General features: G+C 35.1%; 1 protein-coding gene across 2 annotated transcripts in view; it reads right to left on the reverse strand.

Annotated features, from left to right (window-relative positions):
- The window catches only part of SOX5 (SRY-box transcription factor 5), a 1,007,084-nt gene that overhangs the window by 477,955 nt on the left and 507,319 nt on the right, over positions 1-21,810 (reverse strand). The gene's annotated exons all lie outside the window — the stretch shown is intronic.

Consider the following 21,810-nt stretch of genomic DNA (forward strand, 5'->3'; position numbering starts at 1 on the left):
TGAATACGATGATACACACTCACTATCTCCCTCATCTTTACTGTTTAGTAACTTAGGCTTTTTGGCATAAATAACCAAACAGTAATCACATTCAAGACCTGTTATTACCCCTTCAGGAAATTATCTTCTTTTGCGGCATTCAATGAACTAAAAAGTATTGGAAGTTAACTGGAGATAATCTAAGCTCATGCTGTTTAAACAGACACACAAACTAAAAATATGTTTAAACAAAAGACCATATTACCATTAAATAATAAGTTAAAAGTTATTAATGTGCAATGTCAAATTACATCAGCTATAATGATAGGAAGAAAAAAGATAGGCCGGGCGTGGTGGCTCACGCCTGTAATCCTAGCACTCTGGGAGGCCGAGGTGGGCGGATCGTTTGAGCTCAGGAGTTCGAGACCAGCCTGAGCAAGAGCGAGACCCCATCTCTACTAAAAATAGAAAGAAATTATATGGACAGCTAAAAATATATATAGAAAAAATTAGCCGGGCATGGTGGTGCATGCCTGTAGTCCCAGCTACTCGGGAGGCTGAGACAGGAGGATCGCTTGAGCTCAGGAGTTTGAGGTTGCTGTGAGCTAGGCTAACGCCACGGCACTCACTCTAGCCTGGGCAACAGAGTGAGACTCTGTCTCAAAAAAAAAAAAAAAAAGAAAAAAAGATAACTGTATCTTCATATATGAAAGAAAAACAATAAGGCTGACTACTTGAATTCCAAAAGGGATCAGATCTTATTTTAGAATTTCCTCTAACAAGGATAGTGATAATATTACAAGCTAATACTTTGCTCATAGTAGTTACACATATTCACCTACAAAAATTTTTCAAGTATGGATGCTAAAGTAGACATTTTCAGTAGCAAGTAAAACTTTTAAATGGAACAAAGTCCAATGTGAAATTTTCAACTATGAACGCTCTTTTAGTATGTCTTATCTTAGGATATATGTTAGTTCACATTATGGAATATATGCCTTTAAATATAGAGAGAAACGTATATATTTAATTCATTTTGGTTATTAGAATGATTCATTTAATTCAATAAGGATAGACTTGAATTACGAACCATCTGGGTGTATTGAATAAAGGTAAGGAAACGTCAGGACACTAGATGACATATGTAGCATGTGGTAGAAGACATTATTGTACTGGGAAGAAAACACCAAACTCAAATTCCAGAGACGTGAAATCTAACTGTTGGATTATTTGTGGTTCTAGTTTAAAATTTGAAGAAGAAGAAAAAGGTGTTCAACATTATTAGTCACTAGGGAAATGTAAATAAAAATGGCAATGAGATGCATCTTCACACCCACTAGGATGACAATAACAATAATAATAATAAAATATGGAAAGCTCATGTTGGTGAAGATGTGAAGAAATTGGAATATTTATATATTGCTGGTGGGAATATAAAATGGTAGCTTCATTGTGGAAAACAGTTTGGTGGTTCCCCTGAAAGTTAAACAGAATTACCAAGCAATCCTTCCCCTAGGTATATAGACAAAAGAATTGAAAATAGGTACTCAAAAAATATTTGTGCACAAATGTTCATAACAACACTATTCACAACAGACAAAAGATGGAAACAACCCAAAGGTCCATCAACAGATGTGTGGATAAATAAAATGTGGTATCTACATACAATGGAACATTATTAATACTTAGTCATAAAAAGGAATGAAGTACTACTAATACATGTGGAAGAGTCTCGAAATCAACGTGCTAAGTGAAAGAAGCCAGACACAAAAGGTCACATATTATATGACTCTATTTACATGAAATATAAAGAATAGACAAATTCATAGGAAAAAAAGAAGATTGGTGGTAGCCAGGAGCTAGTAGGAAAGGGAAATAGGGAGTGACTATAATGAGTATGAAGCTTTCTTTTGGGGTGATGAAGTTATTTTGTAACTTTACAGAAGTGGTGGTTGTAAATTGTGAATGACTGTGCCTCTAAATTGTACACTGTAAAATGACTAATTTTATGTTATGTGAATTTCCTCAAACAAACAAACTAACAGACAAACCCAGAGAAAAGATTTCCTTTCCGCATGGCCACATAGAGAACTCAGTAAGACTTCTACACACAAAGCAGTGATAATCTAGATAAAACTGTCAAATACAACCATTTCAGAATCTGAAAATTGATGAAAGGCATACTAAAAATAGTCAAACATGTATTCAAGAAAAACAATTAAGCTTCAAAAAGACTATGGGAGTCTATGGCATTTTATCCTGGGACAGTTTGCACCTTCTTAACCAGCTCCCAGCTCTTTATTGCTGTTTCTACCAGAGCATGGCAAGTTATAAGGGATATCAGCTTTCCTACCAGACAGAGAAGAAATAATTTGGAGCAGAGCTTGAAAAGGCCCATGCTCTGAGATGTTGTCAAAAACAATAGCAATCTTGGATAGCAAACAGTCAGAGAAGGCCATATCACAGCTTGCCTGAGGTTATAATATTGATTGGGATAAGCAATAAATCTGCCTACAGGAAGATATTTTTTAGGGAGATCTAAAGTAACAGATAGCCATAGTAGGCCTTGATAAACTCTCACATATCCCCGGGGGTCTGGAAGTCTGAGAACATCAACATAAGATCATGGAGAGAGCCCTAGCTATCTACTCATGCTTGTCTGAATGTAAGGCCCTTGCACATGCAGAAAGTAAAGAATAAGGCAGATTCATAAACTGCCTGAATGTTGAATGTGTCTCTCAATTCACACACAGGTACATCGGCAAAGGGTAGAGGTTTTATTGGCTCAGCATGTTTAATGACCTCTTACTAATCCTTATCTGACCACTAAAATGATCCAGGGGAAATCCTAGGAAGGCAAATTTTAGAATAAAAAGATTAAATTAATTTTAAGAAAAGAAATATTAGGGAGAGATATCAGTGATGCACAGTGGAGGCAAGATAGAATCCACAATATTAGTCTAAGCAAATCACTAAACAAATAAAAACAGCAATAGCAACAACTACTCCCAAGGTGAGGATGAGGGGGGAAGAATTCAGGACCCAGAGTTACTATAATACATTATCAAATTGTCCAGTTTTCAACCCAGAATTGCAAAACATGAAAAAAAAAACAAAAAACAAAAAACAAAACACAACACAACACAAACCAGGAAACTGTGACTCAGACACAGGAAAAAAAGAAGTTAATAGAAACTGTCTCTGAGGGGCCCCAGATGTTGGTCTTGGCAGACAAAAACTTCAAAACAGCTATTATAATTATTTTCAACAAATTAAACCATGTTTTAAGAATGAAGGGAAGTATAACAATGATTCATCAAATACATATAGTAAAAAGACAAAAGTTACCTAAAAAAAAAAAAAAAAAAAAATAGAAATTCTAGAGTTGGGAAAATATAGTAAGTGAAATGAAAATTTTACTGGAGGGATTCAACAGTAGATTTGAGTGGCCAGAAGAATTAGCAAATCTGAAGCTAAATCAATGGAGATGATCTAATGTTCTAAAGGAAAAGAAAAAAAAAAGAATAAAGAAGTATGAACAGAGCCTCAGAGACCTATGGTAAAACTTCAAGTACACCAACATATGCATAATAGGAGTCTCAGAAGAAGAAGAGAGAAAAAAAGGGGCTGAAAAATTATTTCAAGTAATAATAACCACAAACTTCTCAAATTTAATAACAAACATTAATCACATATCCAAGAAGCTCAACAAACCACACGTATGATTTTAAAAACAAAGGTTCACGTCTAGAAACATAATTCTCAAGCTGTTAAAAGCTAAAGGCCAAGAGAAGATTTTAAAAGCAGTGAGAGAAAAATGACTTATTATATACAAGAGAACCACATTAAGTTTAACAGCAGAATCCTCACAAGAAAAACATAAAGACCAGAAGGCAGTAGATGGGATATTTATACAAGTAAGTATAAAAGACTATATGTGTGTGTGCATATGCACATGTGCATACATTTGCTTCTATTAGTTTCACACTGCATGATCTCACTTATATGTACTATCTAACAAAGTTGATTACATAGAAGCAGAGAACAGAACAGTGGTTATAAAGAATCAAGGCAGGGGTAGGAGAATCAGGGAGATGATGGCCTAAGGAAATAACTTTGCAGTTATAAGATGAATAAGTTCTGGAGACCTAGTATGTAACATGATGGCTATAGTTAATAATAATGTATTATACTTGAAATTTCCTAAGAGAGTAGATCTTAGGTATTTCCACCACAAAAAAAAGTAACCATCTGAGGTAATGGATATGTTAATTAGCTTGATTTTGGCAACCACTTTGAATATATACACTTTTTATTTGTCAATTATACCTCAATAAAGCTCAAAAACAATAAAAAATAATAAATAGAAGAGTCTTTTAGCCTTAAAAAAGACAATTACAGAAAGCAATAATTGTAACACTATACTATAATCAAAGTGCTGGGGGAAAATCAACTATTAATCAAGACTTTTATATCCAGCAAAATTAGCCTTTAAAAAATGAAAGAGAAATAAAGATATTTCCACATGAACAAAGGATGAGAGAATTAAGTATCTGTATGCTTTCGTTATAAGAAACACTAAAGAAAGTCCTTTGGGCTAAAAATAAGTGATTCCAGATGCTAACCTGATTCCACATAAAGAAATAAAGAGCACCACAAAGACAGCATAAAGATAGTATAAACACATTTTTATATCATCTCTTAATAGATTTATAGAAGATAATTTCATAAAATATTTATAAAACTATTATTTGGCTCATAACATCTGAAGATGTAATACGTATTAATGTTAACATATATGTATGTTGTATATGTTATATAATAGTGTATTTTATATATATGTTTAACAAAACATATGATTATATACACTAGAAAAAAGGAGATAGAGGGAATAGAGCTACAATGAGGCAAGAAAATTAAAGCAGATAAGTAGATGTTAACAGATCCACAGAAAGAAATGAAGAGTACCAGAAAAAGGTAAATATATGGGTTGACATAAAATTTTAATATATTTTTGTCATTTTTTTCTCCAAACTGATTTCACAGGCATAAGATGGTGTATTATTCAATAATTATAACATTGTATTTTGAGTATATAACATATGGAAATGTAAGGTATATTGTAATAACAGCACAAGTGGGGGAAGGACTGGAACTATACTAGAGCAAAGTCTCCATATTTTACAGGAATTAGATTAGTATCCATCTGAACTAGATTGGGATAATTGAAAATGTATATTTTAATCTTTACAACATCAATAATAATGTAACTACATGTGTGAATTTGTGTGTATATGTGCAGCAAAACAAAGGAATTAAAATAACACACTAGAAAATATTTATCACAAAGATGCCAATAAAGGAGGCATAAAAGAACATACAGACATAAGATACATAGCAAACAAATGACAAAATGGTAGGTGTAAATCCAACCATATAATAACTGTATTAAATATAAATCCATGAAACATTACAGTCAAAAGGCAGAGATTGTAGGGAAAAATTTTTTTAAAGATTTAATTAAATGCTATCTACAAGAGACACATTTTAAATTCAAAGACACAAAAAGGTTAAAAGTAAAATGATGGAAAAGATACACCATGCAAACAGAAATCATAGGAAAGAGAGAAATTAATAAAGATATAGAAGACTTGAATGATACTATCAAACACTTGACCTAAGTGACATCTATCTATATAGAATAGTTCTCCTAGCAGAATACACATTCTTTTCAAGTGTACATGGAACATTCTACATGATACACATTATGGTAAGCCACAAAAAAGTTTTAATGATTTTAAAAGATTTGAAATCATACAAAGTATGTGCTCTGACAAAAATGGATTGAAATTAGAAATCAACAACAGAAGGACATTTAGGAAATCAACAAATATTTGGAAATTAAAGACACATTTCTACATAACCCATAAGTCAAAAAAATCAGGGAGAAAATTAGAAAATAGTGTAAGCTAAATGAGAACAACAAAAAATAAAATTTAAGGGATACAGCTAAAACAGTGTTTTGGGAAAAATATATGGCTCTAACACCATAGTAGAAAGTAAGAAAGATCTCACATCCTGATCTCAGTTTCCATCTGAGAAAAGCAGAAAAAGAAAAGCAAACTAATTGGAAGCAAGATGGAGGCAGGAAATTAGAAAGATTAGAATGGAAATAAGCAAAATAGAGAATACAAAAACAAGAGGAAAAAAAAAACAGTGAAACCTCAGATGGTTCTTTAAAAAGGTCAATAAAACAGAAAAACCTTTAGCTAGACTGACCAAGAAAAGAAAGTGAGAAAATCCATATTAACAAAATCAAGAATGAAAGCAGAAACATCACTCCTGATCTTATAGAAATACAAAGAGTCATAAAGGCATTCAATGAAAAATTTAATGAAAAAAATTAGACAGCTTAGATAAAATAGAAAATTTTCTAAAAAGATAAAAATTAGCAAAAATGTCTCAAGAAAAAATAGAAAACCTGAATAGACCCATAACTATTAAAAATTGAATTATTGATAGTAATTTTAAATCTTTCTACAAAGAAAATCTCAACCCCAGATAGCTTCACTAGTAAATTCTATTATTTAGAGAGGAAACAATACCAATTATTCACAAACTCTTCCAGAAAATAGAGGAGGGAGGAAAGATCAATTAGCAATTTTGATCCTTCCAATATTTTATAAAGCTAATATTAGCTTGTAGCAAAGCCAGAAAACAATATCATAAGGAAACAAAACTATAGACCAACAATCATTATGCATATAAACACAAAAATGTTCAGCAATATATTAGCAAACTGATCCATTAACATAGAGAAAGAGTTATACACCCTAAGTGGAATTTATCCCAGGATAAAGGATTGGTTTAATATCTGCACATCAATTACTGTAATATGCCATATTAATAGAATAAACAACAAAAAATGATTATCGCAATGAATGCAGAAATATTTGACTAAATCCAACACCCGTTCATAACAATTCTCAATCAATAAAGAACAGAAGAAAACTTCCTTCACACTATAAAGAGCATCTACAAAAACTACAGCTAACATCATACTTAACTGTGAAAGACAGAATGCTCTCTCCCTAAGATTAAGAACAAGGTAAGGATGTTTACTCTCATGATTTTCATTTAAAATCATACTAGAGTTCTAGCCAGTGTGATGAGCTAAGAAAAATAGTGGAAAGTAAGAAGTAAAACTGTCTTTATGCACAATGTTTGATCCTATAAGTAGAAAATCTGAAAGAACTCCCAAAACTGGAAGTCACCTCAGCAAAACTGCCAAATACAAGATCAATATATAAAAATCAATTACATTCCTAGACATGAACAATGAATAACTCAGAAATGAAATTAAGAAAATAATTTCTTTCATAATAACATCAAAAAGTATAATAGGCCAGGCATGGTGGCTCACACCTGTAATCCCAGCTCTCTGGGAGACTAAGGCGGGAGCATTACTTGAGGCCAAGAGTTTGAGACCAGCCTGAGCAAGAGTGAGACCTCGTTTTTACAAAAATTAGAAATAAATCAGCCAGGTGTGGCACCTGTAATCCCAGCTACTCAGGAGGCTAACGCAGGAGGACAGCTTGAGCCCAGGAGTTTGAGGTTGCTGTGAGCTATGATGATGACACCACTGCACTTTAGCCTGGTGACAGAGCAAGACTGTCTCAAAAAAAAAAAAAAAAGGTATAAGATATTAAGGAACAAGTTAACAAAAGAGGTGCAAGACTTAAGACTTGTATACTGAAAACTACCAAATATCATTGAGAGAAATTAGAGAAAAAGTAAGTAAATAAAAATATATTCCATGTTCATAAATTGGAAGAATGAATATATTAAAATGGAAATTCTCCCTTAATATATCTACATACATATTAAACATAATCCCTATAAAAATGCCAGCAGGCTTTTCTTTTCCAGAAATTTATATATAGTTTATGAGGACATACAAAGGACAGAGAATGGCAAAAACAACTTGAAAAAGAACAAACTTGGAGGACATACACTTTTTTTTTAATTATTTCCATTTATTTTGTAAAAGTTTAATTCTACTACTAATACACATTCTCTAAGTATATCAGATCTGAATTATCTCTAAGTATTATAATAGCTTGGGCAGCCATTTTAACAGCTAGCTATTTTGAATAAAGGGCCTAAATAATCATTGTAAAGCTTGTGTTTGTGAGGTAAATTCCATAAAATTTAATATTTTAAAATTCGGGAAAATAGGAAAACATATATAAATATAAACATCAGGGGTTGTTTGATTCTAAATTTTTAACATTAACTTAAATACTATTTGATTGGCTCCCCAAACCATGGACATTCTCAAATTGTGAAGCAGATAGTTATTACAAATACCAACTTTGGCATAATGTGCAACTATTTCACTAAACATTTGGAAGTTTTGACTGAGAAAATATGAAGATGCCAATGTTTCCATAACTAACTTTTGAAAGTATGTATAATGCCCTAGAATTCAGACATCAAAGCACTTTTTGATTTCAAAATACAATATAAAGCTACAGTGATTAACACAAGTTGAAGACATCATAAGATTAGATATATAAGTCACTGGAATAGAATTGAGAATCCAGCAATCAGCCCTGTATTTACAGTCTATTGATTTTTCACAAAGGTGTCAAGGCTATTTAACGGAGAAAGGATAGTCTTTGCAAGAAATGGTGCTGTAACAATTAGATATTCACATGAGCTAAAATATTAAACACTGACCTCTCATCATAAACCAAAAAATACTCAAAATTGATCACAGACCTAAATGTAAAAACTAAATACATGAATGGAAAAAAAATATTCCTGGCTTGAAAGCATGAAATTATACATAAAAGAAAAAAATGGATAAATTGAACTTTATCTTTGCCAGGCATGGTGGGGAGCATGTACGTGTAGTCCCAGTTACGTGGGAGGCTGAGGCTGGAGGATCATTTGAACCCAGGAGTTTGAGGCTGCAGTGAACTATGAGATCCTGCCACTGTGCTCCAGCCTGGGTGACAGAGCAAGACTATCTCAAAAAAAAGAAAAAAAGAATTTTATCAAAATTAAAAACTTGTGTTCCTCATAAAACACCTTTAGGAGGCCAGGTGCAGTGGCTCATGCCTGTAATCCTAGCACTCTGGGAGGCAGGGTGAGGTGGGTAGATTGCTTGAGGTCAGGAGTTTGAGATCAGCTAGAGCAACAGCGAGACTCCGCCTCTACAAAAAAATAAATAAAAAAAAACATTAGCAGGACTTGGCACACGCCTGGGGAGGCGGAAGCAGGAAGACTGCTTGAGCCCAGGAGTTTGGGGTTGCAGTGAGCTATGATCCATGCCACTGTACTCTAGCCTGGGCAACAGAGTAACACTCTGTCTCACAAAAACAAAACAAAACAAAAACACCATTAGGAATATAAAAATGTAAGACATAAACTTGGAAAAATATTTTAAAATCATATTTAAGATAAAGGACTTGTATCCAGAATGTATTAAAAAAAACTCTTAAAATTCAATGAAAACCAGCCCAATGAAAAATTCATTAGAAATCTGAATAGACATTTCATTAAACAAGATGTACAAGGAATAAGTAAATGTATATGAAAAGATGCTCAGAAACATTAATTATTGGGGAAATGCAAATGAAAACCGCATTGAGATAGTACTTCACACCCACAAGGATGGTCGGATTAAAAAAGACCATAACAAATGTTGGCTAGAATGTGGAGAAACCAGTACATTGCTGGTAGGTTATGTAAAATCGGCAGCCACTTTAGAAAAACAGTTTGGCAGTTTCATAAACAGTTAAAAATAAATTTACCATAAAACCCAGCAATTCTACTCCTAGGTATCCAGCCAAAGAGAAGAAAACATATGTCCACACAAAGACTTGAATATGAATGTCGTAACTGCATTCATTATTCATAATAGACAAAAAAAAATAGAAAAAAAATCCAGATTTTCATCAATGGGTGAAAGGATAAACAAAATGTTATCCATACAATAGAACATTATTCAGCAATAGAAAGTAACAAATAGCTTATGCATGCTAAAACTTAGAGTAAATTCAAAAATATTGCAGTGAGTAAAAGACAATAAATCTAGAAGACCACAAATTGTATGATTCCAATTACATGAAATGTCCAAAAAGGCAAATCCATAGAAAAAGAAAGTAGATTATTGGTTACCTGTACTTGGGAACAGAGATTGACTGCAAATGGCATGAGGGATCTTTGAAGATGATGGAAATGTTATAAATTTGAATTGTGGTGATGGTAGCACACCTCTATAAACTAACTTTAAAAAATTAGTGAATTATATACTTGAAATCAGTGAATTTTAAAGCATGCATATAAATGACATCTCAATGAAGCTGTTACAAATTATTGAAGAATACATATTTGACTGATCTTTAATTGATAATTATTGGAAAAGAAAAATCTGTAATATAGAGCACTTTTTTAGTAAAATATGCTGATTTTTTTCTCATTACTAAGTATCAAATTCATGTTGAAAAATGCAGTCGTTTTTATATCTGGCAACATTCTAATGCAAGTTGTACGTAAGCATGTTTCTGCCTCAGAGCCTTTGCATCTATAGTTCCCTATGTCTGGCATGCAATTCTAGGATCAGTATGACATGTGCATGGCTCATTCTTTCACTTCATTAAGTGCTGTGACCAATTGCCACCTCCGAAGAGGACTTTTCTATCTAAAAGAGGCCTTCTATTCTCTCCCATCTCCTTTAGTTTATATGCTTTTTCTTCATAACATTTCTTTAAAATCCATTATTAAATAACACAAGTGCCCTAGAATAGTATCAGGCACATACTAGGAACTCAACATAACTCTGTTGAATCAATGAATCATTTCAGAGATATAGCTATCACTATAATAGAACTTGAAGCTATCTTTTAGAAAACATTAAAATACAGAGAGGTTGAACATAAGCAAAAAGGTGCATTTGTTTCACTAGCTATACCATAAATTATTAAGGCATGGAAATATTTACTATATATTTATTTCAGAAAATTTTCGTATGGAGCAAAATATAAAGAGGAAAAAATCCCCAAAGTAGTGCTTGAACCCTCTGTCTGCACAGAGAATAGTTTCCCCATTGATAGCCATCCTGGATTCACTCCTTTGGCTAGGTTTATCACTGGCTAATATAAATAGGCTATTGATGTCAAATGCTTTTGTAATAATCATCAGAGGGAAAAAATTCTTATTCTGACTCAGTAAGCAAATAGGAAAGCTTTTGTTAGAGCATCCAGTGGTCACTCTTATGCACATAAAGAGAATCCCTTTCTTTTAATCAGGATAGTAGAACAGAAAGAATATTAAAATAGGAGATTGTCTTGAAAAAGAAAGCATGATAACTCTTTTCATGTACTATCTCATTAATGGTTTAGTGATCAAGCTCAAGATGTTAAGAGAAAAAAAAAAAAAAAAAGCTAGGGAGTATTACTGGCAAAATGCATTTCCTGTTGTCCTGACTCGTGTAGTCAATCCCAGCACCATCATGAACTCCTGGTTTCTCACTTACTGCTTTCTAAGGGAGGTACAGAACTTTGTTTTTTTCTTTTGATGGGTTTGGAAGGAGAAATTGAATACAAGTCACTCAGTCCCTTTCTCTTCTTTCTCTTGGGAGCTGGAGGTTTGCAGGGATCACAGGTTCTGCTTGTGATCTGTCCCTGTAAGAAGGGGCCATCCCTGTCCACTCTTTCCATGGGAAAATATACCTAATCCTGGCATCCAATATTAGGAAGACTCCCTGTCCATATTCTCTGACATCACCTTGATCAATAATAAAGGTAAACTGTTAGTCCTTATCTGTCTTTTTTCTTTGTATGATGGCTGTTTAAAAAAAAAAAAAAAATCAGGCAGAAAAGATCTATTTATCTGTCCTCCTCAAACAACCCCAAATAGGTTTAACTGATCAGCATTAATATATTAACTGAAAGAACAAAAGCAGTAAGAATTAGGGAAGACTCAAGCCCCTAATATTCTATAATTTCTGAATTATTTCATAATGTGTCAGTTTCCTTAGTTCCTAAATGATCTTGCAAAGCCTTCCTAATTAAATTTAAGAAATGGGCTGAAAGAAAAAGCATATATTCTTTGGTATGAACCCCTTCAATATTTTTTAAGTATAGCTGCCACTCAGTAGACTCAAAATGACTACAGAGAGAAATGACTATAGAGACGAGAAAATATCTGAAATAAGAGACTAAGATTGCTCTTTTTCCAGTCTACTAATTTAAGGACAGTTTGATCCAAACCATTTGAGATGACAGGAGTGAAAAATGGATGAAAATGGATGAAGCTACTTTTACCAAAATGCTTTTTAAGGATTTTCGGCGCACATTTTGTAGGATATTATGCCAAATAAACAACTACTCTAATATAAAGGACCCATAGTATCAATTATTATCACTGTCAATCAGAGAATAAAAGCATTCCACAATGGGCCTTGACAGAACCGACTATTATGATTGTTTCTGCAATGTTGGAAATATGTAAATGAAGACACTTCAAGAAGACTTTGACACAACAGGTTTAACAGATAGGGCCTAATTATGTCAGTCAGTAGAATTCAATTACCAGGGGGAACGGATGGACATCGTAGTGTGGAGCTTGGATTAAATTTGCCCATATATTTTTTAGATCTGGTTCAAAACAGAAAAAAAATCCAAGCTCTTAATTTCCTGAGATTATTTCTTTAAGGCATTATGAGCCTCCACTTTAAGTAGAAAAATAATTAAGAACTCTACTGAAAAATAGATCATTTTCAAGGGTATAATTTAAATATTCACATTTTGAGTAACTTGCAGGTGAATTCCTTCATTATGAACGAAGTTCCTCCCAGCAGCCAGATAGGACTAACACTTAGCAGGGTGGGTGGCAGCTAGTCTCCAAAGCTCTGCAGTGAACCATGCTTTCCAGTGTTTATATCTGGGTGAACTCACCTCCTTTTAAGGCTGGCCCTGGTACTCACTTTTAGACCAATAGAACACAGCAGAAGTGATGCTGTATGACTTCCAAGACGTGGTCATGATAAATCTTGCAGCTTTCACCTGGATCTCCTGAAATACCTCCTCTGCAGGAAGCCAGTTGCCCTGTAAGAGACTGCTGCCATGCTTTGTAAAAGCTACCCATAGGGAGAGGCTGGAGAGAGGGAGAAAGATACTAAGCTTTTAGCTGTTCCAGGCATCCCAGCTGATATGTCACAGATGTAAGTGAAGAAATCATCTTGGATATCCAGGCCAGCCAGGCCCTCATATGACTACAGCCCCACCGTGATCTCACTGCAGCTACCTGAGACACTCAAAGTGAGAACCGTCCAATTAAGCCCAATCAAATCTTAGGACCATAAGCAATCACAAAAAATTGTTGGTTTAAGCCTCTAAGTTTTAGGGTGGTTTGTAACGCAGCTACAGATAACCAGAAATTGAGTACAGAGTGGAAAGAATTCAGACTAGGTAGGAATCAGAAAACTTCTTGATTCTTAGGCTACCATTCACTATTTGTGTGGTCTTAAATAAATCACAACTTCCCGGCAACCCTATATTCTCATTTGTAGAATGAACAGACTGCACTAGATCTATGTCAAATCTAAGTGCCCCTGAAAGGATACATGGGATCTAAAAATTACCTGAAATTTAAAGCAGAATCTTATGTATATACATTAAATTTTGGAGTGACAGAGTCTATGGTTTGCAGCAGATTTTCAAAGGGATACCAAACTGCAAGAAAAGATTAAAAAGTTTAGAATATCTCTAAAGTCTTCATCTGGAAACTTCCATTATTTTATCACGGCCAAAAGGAAAATGGAAGCTTACAGATGGACTAGGGTGGGCAATCAAGAATATTTTTATAATTAAATTTTATAAACTGGTAGCTGGGTACAGTTGCACATACCTGTAGTCCCAGCTACTCAGGAGGCTGAGGCAGGAGAATCACGTGAGCTCAGACAGGAGTTCGAGACCAGCCTAGGCAACATAGCCAGATTCTGTCTCTTAAAAAAATTATAAACCAGAGATACCAGGTTACATTATTTAAGAATGTTTTTTAAATCTTTGGTCAAAATGGTATTGGTGCCCACTCATCCCTAACATCCTCCCTCAAATATTGCAACTTTTAAAACCTCCTAAATTACAATACAAATTTTGAAAAACTAAACAAAGAACAATGAACAAAGTGAGTTTTCTTTCTGGAATTATTTTATTGGTCTTGTGCTCTTCCAAAGAATATATCTTCCAAAGAATGTATCTTCCAAAATCTGGCATGGTCCCCATTAACTTGTATTTTCTTATCTTCATTCAATCATCCAAATCTAGTCTAAGCTTTGGATTCAGTTTACAATGGCTGAAATAGAACTATTTTCATGCATTCCTCACAATAAAACAACTTCCCAATTGAAACAATATAATTTATTGAATAAGTACTATGTGTAAGGAGTACTTTTTCTATTATCTTCGCTCAATACATTTGTCAAAGTTTCAGAGTCAAAATAAGTTTATTAATTTTTGACCTCTCTCCCCACTATCACGTAGTTCCACAGGGGCAGGGATCTTTGTTGGTTTTGTTACTATAATAATATAACCAAAGGTGCATCCCAAGAACTATGACACACACAGATATTAAATAAATATGTGTAAAATGAATTAATGAATGAATATGTGGGGGTGGGTGAAATCTGAAAAGAAAGTAGCTAGCATTGCACTGTATCCTGAGAAGTATGATCCCTAATATGAAAAATGTCATATAGATAGGGACAGAAATAGGAGGTAGTAATCCCTTGGCCGAAATAGGACATACAAGAGGTTAAACCAAAGTAATAATTCAGGGCAAAGGAAGAAAGAGAATTCCCACCTTGTAAAAAAAAATTGCCACTGCTACCAATTACTATGCATTTGCTAGAGAATTTTTCTTTAGAAATTAGAATAATATTCTAAAATATTAATAGAGTTTAGATGCCAAAGATGCCAGTGGACTAAATCTCAAATGGCAACATAATTGCTAACTACTTCTTTTCTTGTTTTAAGAAGTAAATATCAGAAATATTTATTTTATGATAAAGGGGAAATCATGAAGATGATATAGAAATAAAGTATTCTATTTAGAAAATTGTTTATAACATAGCAGGGTTACTCATATATAGGAAGGATCACTTCTTGGCAGAATATTTACAAAAATTAATCAAATTTGAACATATAAAACAATATTTCTGGGTCTTATATATTTTTACAATGCACATGTGTAGTACAAACACACAAACACACACACACACTCAGATTCACCTAACCTAAATGCAAATGGCCACCATGGAGACTCATATTAATTAATGACATGATAATGGTTTCCTATGTTCTAAGGATGAGAAAATATATTTTATTTTCCCAACATTGAAAATGAGCCCTTTGTGATTAAATTTCCTTTCCTAATTTTATTTCCTAATTCTCTCCCTTCTTTCTATCTCTTCTCTCTTTTTTTTTGTTTCTCCAAAAGAAGGAGACTCCATATTTTTGTAACAACTTTTATTTTGCAGAATAGGAGATATTGACAGATCTGGCCCATTTTGGGAGTTGTTCCTTTGTGTAACAACCCTTCGTTGCTCACTCTTCTTGCTGCGTCTACGAACTAATTCATGCCTGAATTGATTTGGAGATAAAATCACCTTAACACTGGAGGCACAGGTTAATGGCTACTGTTCTAAATTAATCATTGAGGATAAATAAACCATAATAAATGACAAGTTTCACTTTGAATAAGTAGGCATCAGCCCACCCATTATCTCCGTCAACTTTTTAAATTACACTTAAATAAGGAGTCTTCTTAAAAGAATGGGTATTAGCACGGACCATTCCCTCTGCCATTTGACTAAGAAAAATATTATTTTCTCCTATTAATTGTTGATACAAGTGCAGCAGAAAAAAAGTTAAACTGATATGTCAGATGTCAGAATCGCACTCAGTTGAAAATCCTTCCTAGGGCTTCAGTTTTTATTCAACAGCCAGAGAGTCATGTGTTTCTTAGCCACACATCACTCTTCCTGACTTCCCACATTTTGTGAGCAATTATATTCTAATAATTCTTTAAAAACTCACAAGATTTCATCAAATTACAGTCTTCAGCAGGAAAGACAGGAATGGTAAATTTCTAGAATCTTAATTTGCAAATGGGTCATTTAGAGGACAAGTTGATGTTTATTTTTATTTTACTTTAAGCAATTTCCTTCCATAGTGACACAGGCAACTAGAATGAAGTATGTTCCCTTGCAAGACAGAATGAAGAAAAGTCATGCTCATGAGGGCAGTTTCCAAGTCAACATTACAAAGGTAGCTTTCATTAGACATGTTTTTCCACACTGGGAGGAGGAGTCAAGAAATTCAGGACATGGAAATTTCACATGACAAGGAAGTCACTTTCCTATTGTCCACAATCTTCTATGTAATTAATGAGAAGAAAGATGTGAAAAAACAACAAAATGATGGATTTGAATCTTTTTGAAATCCATATTTCAAAGTAGATAATTTTAAAATGAATGAAAATATTTTGTAATCAATCCTTGAATACCTCCAAATCAACCTTATAACTCCATGATCACAAAACTGTAGCTTCACAAATCTAGGCTCTGTGCTTGTCATTTATGACTTAATAAATAGTACCAGGTATTGCTTGAACTTGTCTGAGAAACCTCCAAGGAAGTCAGATTTGCTTTAGGATGAGAAAGCAGCAGGTGGCACTCTTTCTTCTACATCCATTTTGAACCACTTTTTCGGGGCAGAATATTAGAAGTTACATCCTACATAGGGCTAAGCCTATGGTCTTGAATGAGTCATGACAAATCAATGTTGAAGACAAGAGACACCACTTATGCATTAGGGAACCACAAACCTTCCCTAAATCTGTGAGGTAGATGCATCCTCCTTCACTGTCCATTAACTACAGTCATATTGATAAGTAGTTATTGTCATCTCATCTGGCGAACACTGCATTCCCATGCGAGATGAATGCATTCTGTGGTTAAAGAATTCCTGTTTTATCCAACATGAACAAAAATATGTTTCTGCACATACTAAACCATCTTCACATTTTCATTTCCCTACTTTCTTAGCATATTATCAATCAAAGCCTTTAGAAAGAAATGAGGTTCCACACACGACTCTAGTCAAGCTAAGAACAGGAATTGGATGAATGGACTCTGCAGTCAGATCAGGAAAGAGACACTCGTATCCTCTTAGTGAGTGCATATTAGAGTCCAAACACTTTCTGCAAAGAAGGCTATTCTGAGTAGTGTTGACTTATTTGCTACAACTACTTCTATGTATGTCTATGAACTTACTAAAGTTCTTCATAAAAAAAACAAGAGGTACTGAAGACACAGCCCCTCAAAGCTTAAACCAGCTTAATAATTTTAATGCTAAATGTTCATTTGCAGATAAGAAGAGACCATTTCATTTGTCTGTTTAAAAAGAGGATTTCTAAAACACGTTTAACGTGTTTAGTCTTTGCCATTGCCGAGAGCAACCTTGGTTTCACAAACTTCAGAAAGTTGCTCCAACTTTTAATAACAATGTGGTATTTGGTAATTTGTCCTTTATATAGTAAAGGGATACTGTGAGAGGACTTGTTGAGGTCTCCTTTATAGTGAACTAACGTGTATCTAGTCTTATTTGAGGGACTGATGGGAAAATTGGAAAGCTGATCTGATTTCCTACAAGGACTTAACAAACAGAGGACCATTTTGAGGGCTTAAGTTTGGGATAGGCAGCAAGGTTTTGTTGTTGTTTTTAATCCGTAAAATGTAACAAATATCAGAATGAATTAGAATTCCATAATTAAAATTTTTTTTCATAGATTCACAAGATGGCTTACAAATCCTATTTCGCATGAGATGTCTCATTTGGAGTTGCCCAAAGGGTATAGTGGGAATAAGAAAAAGTACAGACACTCCAGATGGCTGGATGAGCAATGAGCACAGAATCAGTATGGGTAGGTAATCTTTTCCCATGAGCAAATGAGCACAGAATCCATTTGGGTAGGTATCTTTTCCCATGTGCAAATAACACTAGAGGGATGGGTAACACCCTTTGAAGAGAAGTGTCCCTTAGTCTGTTAGTGTAGAGGCACCTGAGAACCCTTACGAAAAGGTTTCTTTCCCTTTTATTAGGAATGTATTTTGGAAAGAGAACTGGAGACATTCATGGGTGTGAAGCATGGATTCTGCAGGGCACTTTCAAATAAGCTAGTTGTTCTGATTTAATCAATACATTTTAGGACTGGAAAGCTCAGATAAGCCAACTTTCCTCTCTCAGAGCCTCCTTTAACTGTATGTCATCACACATAACCCTCCCGGATAACTACTCGTTATGCATGACGGCATACCAACCAGGGAGAACATGATGCCGAAAGCATTATGCTCATCAGAGGTCGTGGGTGTAGCCAACTCGCCTGAGGAAGCCCTGAGATTTCTGAGCCTTTCAGCCTGACTCTTTCAGCTCCTGTTCCATCCTCAGCCCTTTCTCTGGTGACTAAATAAAAAGCAGCAAACACCCTGGCAGCACCACACACACGCCTGAGCAAAGTAAATGGCCACCCTATTTTAAAGACTTAAAAGTTTCATGTACAACAAAAGCAACTGGAGTTGAGTAGCTAATAAGCCTCAATCTTGGGTAGATTCAATAGGTTTGTTTTATTCATTGCAAAGTCAAATCATACCTTAAACATTATGTGCTACCACACTGAAATGGTAGATTTTGGGAAAGTGACTTGGAAAAAAAAGTAGAAAAGTCTAAGTTAACTTGCTTAGACAAAAATTGGACCCATAAGTATCTTCTGATAGTCACTGATTATTTAGTATGAAATTTAAAATGACTCCTTAAATTCACAATTTGGGGGCCTTGTAGTCCTAATATAGACTACACGGTATTGAAAAGCACAGTATATTATTTCATTAAGTGCTTTTTGGGAGAAGGGGATTTAGAGGTAAAACTGCTGGCTTTGTGTGGCAAGGTCATGACCTTTGACAACTTTGGAGCTTATCTCTTTCATCTTCTCACTCCCCTGAGACCCCTAACTTGCAGAGGAATCAAGCCCATAAGCCTGGGCTAGACAGAATTCAGCATTGTTGTGGAGCTAGGTTTTTCCTTCCCTCTCTCTCTTTCTTTCTCTTTCTGTCTCTCTCTTTCTCTCTCTCTCCCTTTTTTCCCCCCTCTAAACAAAACAGATCTGAACTGAGCCAAGGAAACAAAAATGTATTGTTCCTCGCAGATGGAAGCGAGTGTCGCCTAGGTAACCAGATTAATCTCCTTTTTCTCTCCCTTCCTCTCTTGTAGTGCGGTAATCGGTGGGCTCTTTTCACAAAAAAGCCAGCCTCAAAGCTGGGGCTCTAACTAGGTTCCTAATTAGCTGCAATTTACAATGAAGACAACATGATGAGATAATAGAAATTTGCAAAATAATGACATACCTCAGCAAAATATTCCTCCTCCTAAGAACCATTTTTATACAAAAACAATAAAGAAGGCCCTTCTAAAGCAAAGCTGGAAAATGGTGGTGTATTATGTGACACAGAACATTATTGTTCGCCTCTTGTTCCCCCAATCAACAGCTTATTGTTTGGCATCTTAAATAAAAATGACTCAAATACAGGCCACATAATGATCTCCATTGCGCTAATACACTGTATATACTGAGTAGTCAAAAATGTACGGGAGCCAATGCCAGTGGGGCTGATAAAGTAGCAGGGCCCAGGAAGGTAATTTATAATACAATGCAATAAGCATTATTACTGTTCTTAATCACACATATCTTTCTGATTCCTGTCAGGATGCAACTCTGACATCAAAAAAGGGCACCCAAAAGGAAGACAGCTAGTTAATGAAATATGATGGATCACATTTGTTTTCATGTGGTGGTTAGCTCAAATGAAGCAGCCTCCAGACTGTTAGCCAACAGTATTCTCTTGTGTGACATCAAAGACTACCATTCAATGGGGGCAGAAAAAAAAAAAAATCACAGTAAGACAGCACAGAGGGAGGGGCTCCTAGGAACTGAAAGAACCATTAATAGTAATCTCTACCTTATGTCCAAAAGAACAGAACATGAGGAAGAAAGGCCAAGGCCAACCAGTCACTGATTTCACAATGAGGATCATCAGCACCTATGCTGATTTAGGGGAGAATGGTACAGCTAACATGCGGTGGGAGAGACTGGACATTTTGCTATACAGGAGCAATTTGTCACCAGTGACACGAGGTGCATACCCTGGTGCCTTGTCTGAATCAAGATTGCAGCATCCCATGAAACATGGAATCCAAATAATAAAACAGAATGCAATGCCATGTTTTGCATCAACAAGAATCATTCATAAATGGCAACAGATTGTCTAACCAATCAGGGAAAAAAAAACAACCATACACAAAAAGTAAGTCCACATTTGCTTATGGACTAGTAATTGTGAAGAGTACAGCTGCACATACTTGAGAACTAATGGCCCCTGGACTTCCCCATAAATAACTAGTGACTAAAAAGCAATTGGCCAGGAACAGAAAAAGCATTAACCCTTGGTCATTTGGCCCTCAGCAACAACAAGACAACTAGATCCCCTCACAGAGTAATTAAAAGGTAACAAGTAGGACAGATTAGAGAAGGTGCCAAATGGGCTCTAATGACTTTGGAGGAAAAATTGTTGTATTTGGTAATAACATTTGCAGAAATGCAAAAAAGGAAGACCATCTGGGTGTATCACAACCCCAAAGAGTTTGGCATCCGCCTTTTAGAAATGTGGCCATAATATCTTGACTTGCATGGGACTATCAACCTTTTCCAATGATTTAAAAAAAATGAATCTCAGCCAAGAGAGAAAGAGGGCAAAAGGCTGTGACACAATGCTAAAAGCCAAGGATTGGTGGTCATAAATATCTGGATTGCTGCTTCTAGATTTTCCATAAATTTGACATTTACTATAAAATGAGATCTACTCACAAAAACCAGTTTTACCTTTGAGTTTTATGTAAACCTTATAAGAAATATTCTCATCCATATAATTCATTTAAAGACTCAATATAAATATTTTCGATGGAAATAAAAAGGAATGTGTTTAACTATTAGTTGACTGTATGCAGTGATGGGACAAGAATGTTTGACTTTGAGGCATTATCTAACCTCTTGCAGCCTCTCTATCTCTTTAAACTGTAAATAATTGTGTTTATCTATTAAGATTGTTTAAGGAATTAATAAGATCAACACACTGAAGCACATCAACTCCTCTTTATCCCTGTGCCTCCTTCTCCCCGAAGCTCCCATCCTGAATCAACCCCATAATCTGCCTCTTCTGCTCATCCAACCCGGGGCAGCTGAATACAGCTGGAGAAAACCAGACAACAGCACAGATTGGGCCACTACCCCAGGCACACCTGTGCCCTTATCCCTAGGCAAGAACCTGCTTAGCTGTCCTTTTTCACCTCCTTTCACTCACTTTCACAGCTGTCCCAAACCTTCCCCACTTTCTTTACTGCACCATGACCTTCATTGTCAGATGACTCTGCTTCCCATAGAGATGCTCTGCCTGTCTCATCCACGCACACATCATTTTCTGCAACCCTCCTTAAAATACCTCTGCAGGGTCAGAGGACAAGCATCCTTCCCTCTATTGGAGATTGATCCCCCACTAATGGTTGGGATCCACTCTGCTCACATTACCTCAGGATCTTGCCCATCAATTCTCTCCACCTCAAAGCCTTATGGTATCTTCTGTTCTACCAGCTCATTCTTCTTAACCTGTGCACATGCTCACATCACTCTCATCCTGTTAAATCCTTCCTT

The sequence above is a fragment of the Eulemur rufifrons genome, chromosome 16, assembly GCF_041146395.1.
Source record: "Eulemur rufifrons isolate Redbay chromosome 16, OSU_ERuf_1, whole genome shotgun sequence".
Classification (NCBI taxonomy): Eukaryota; Metazoa; Chordata; class Mammalia; order Primates; family Lemuridae; genus Eulemur; species Eulemur rufifrons.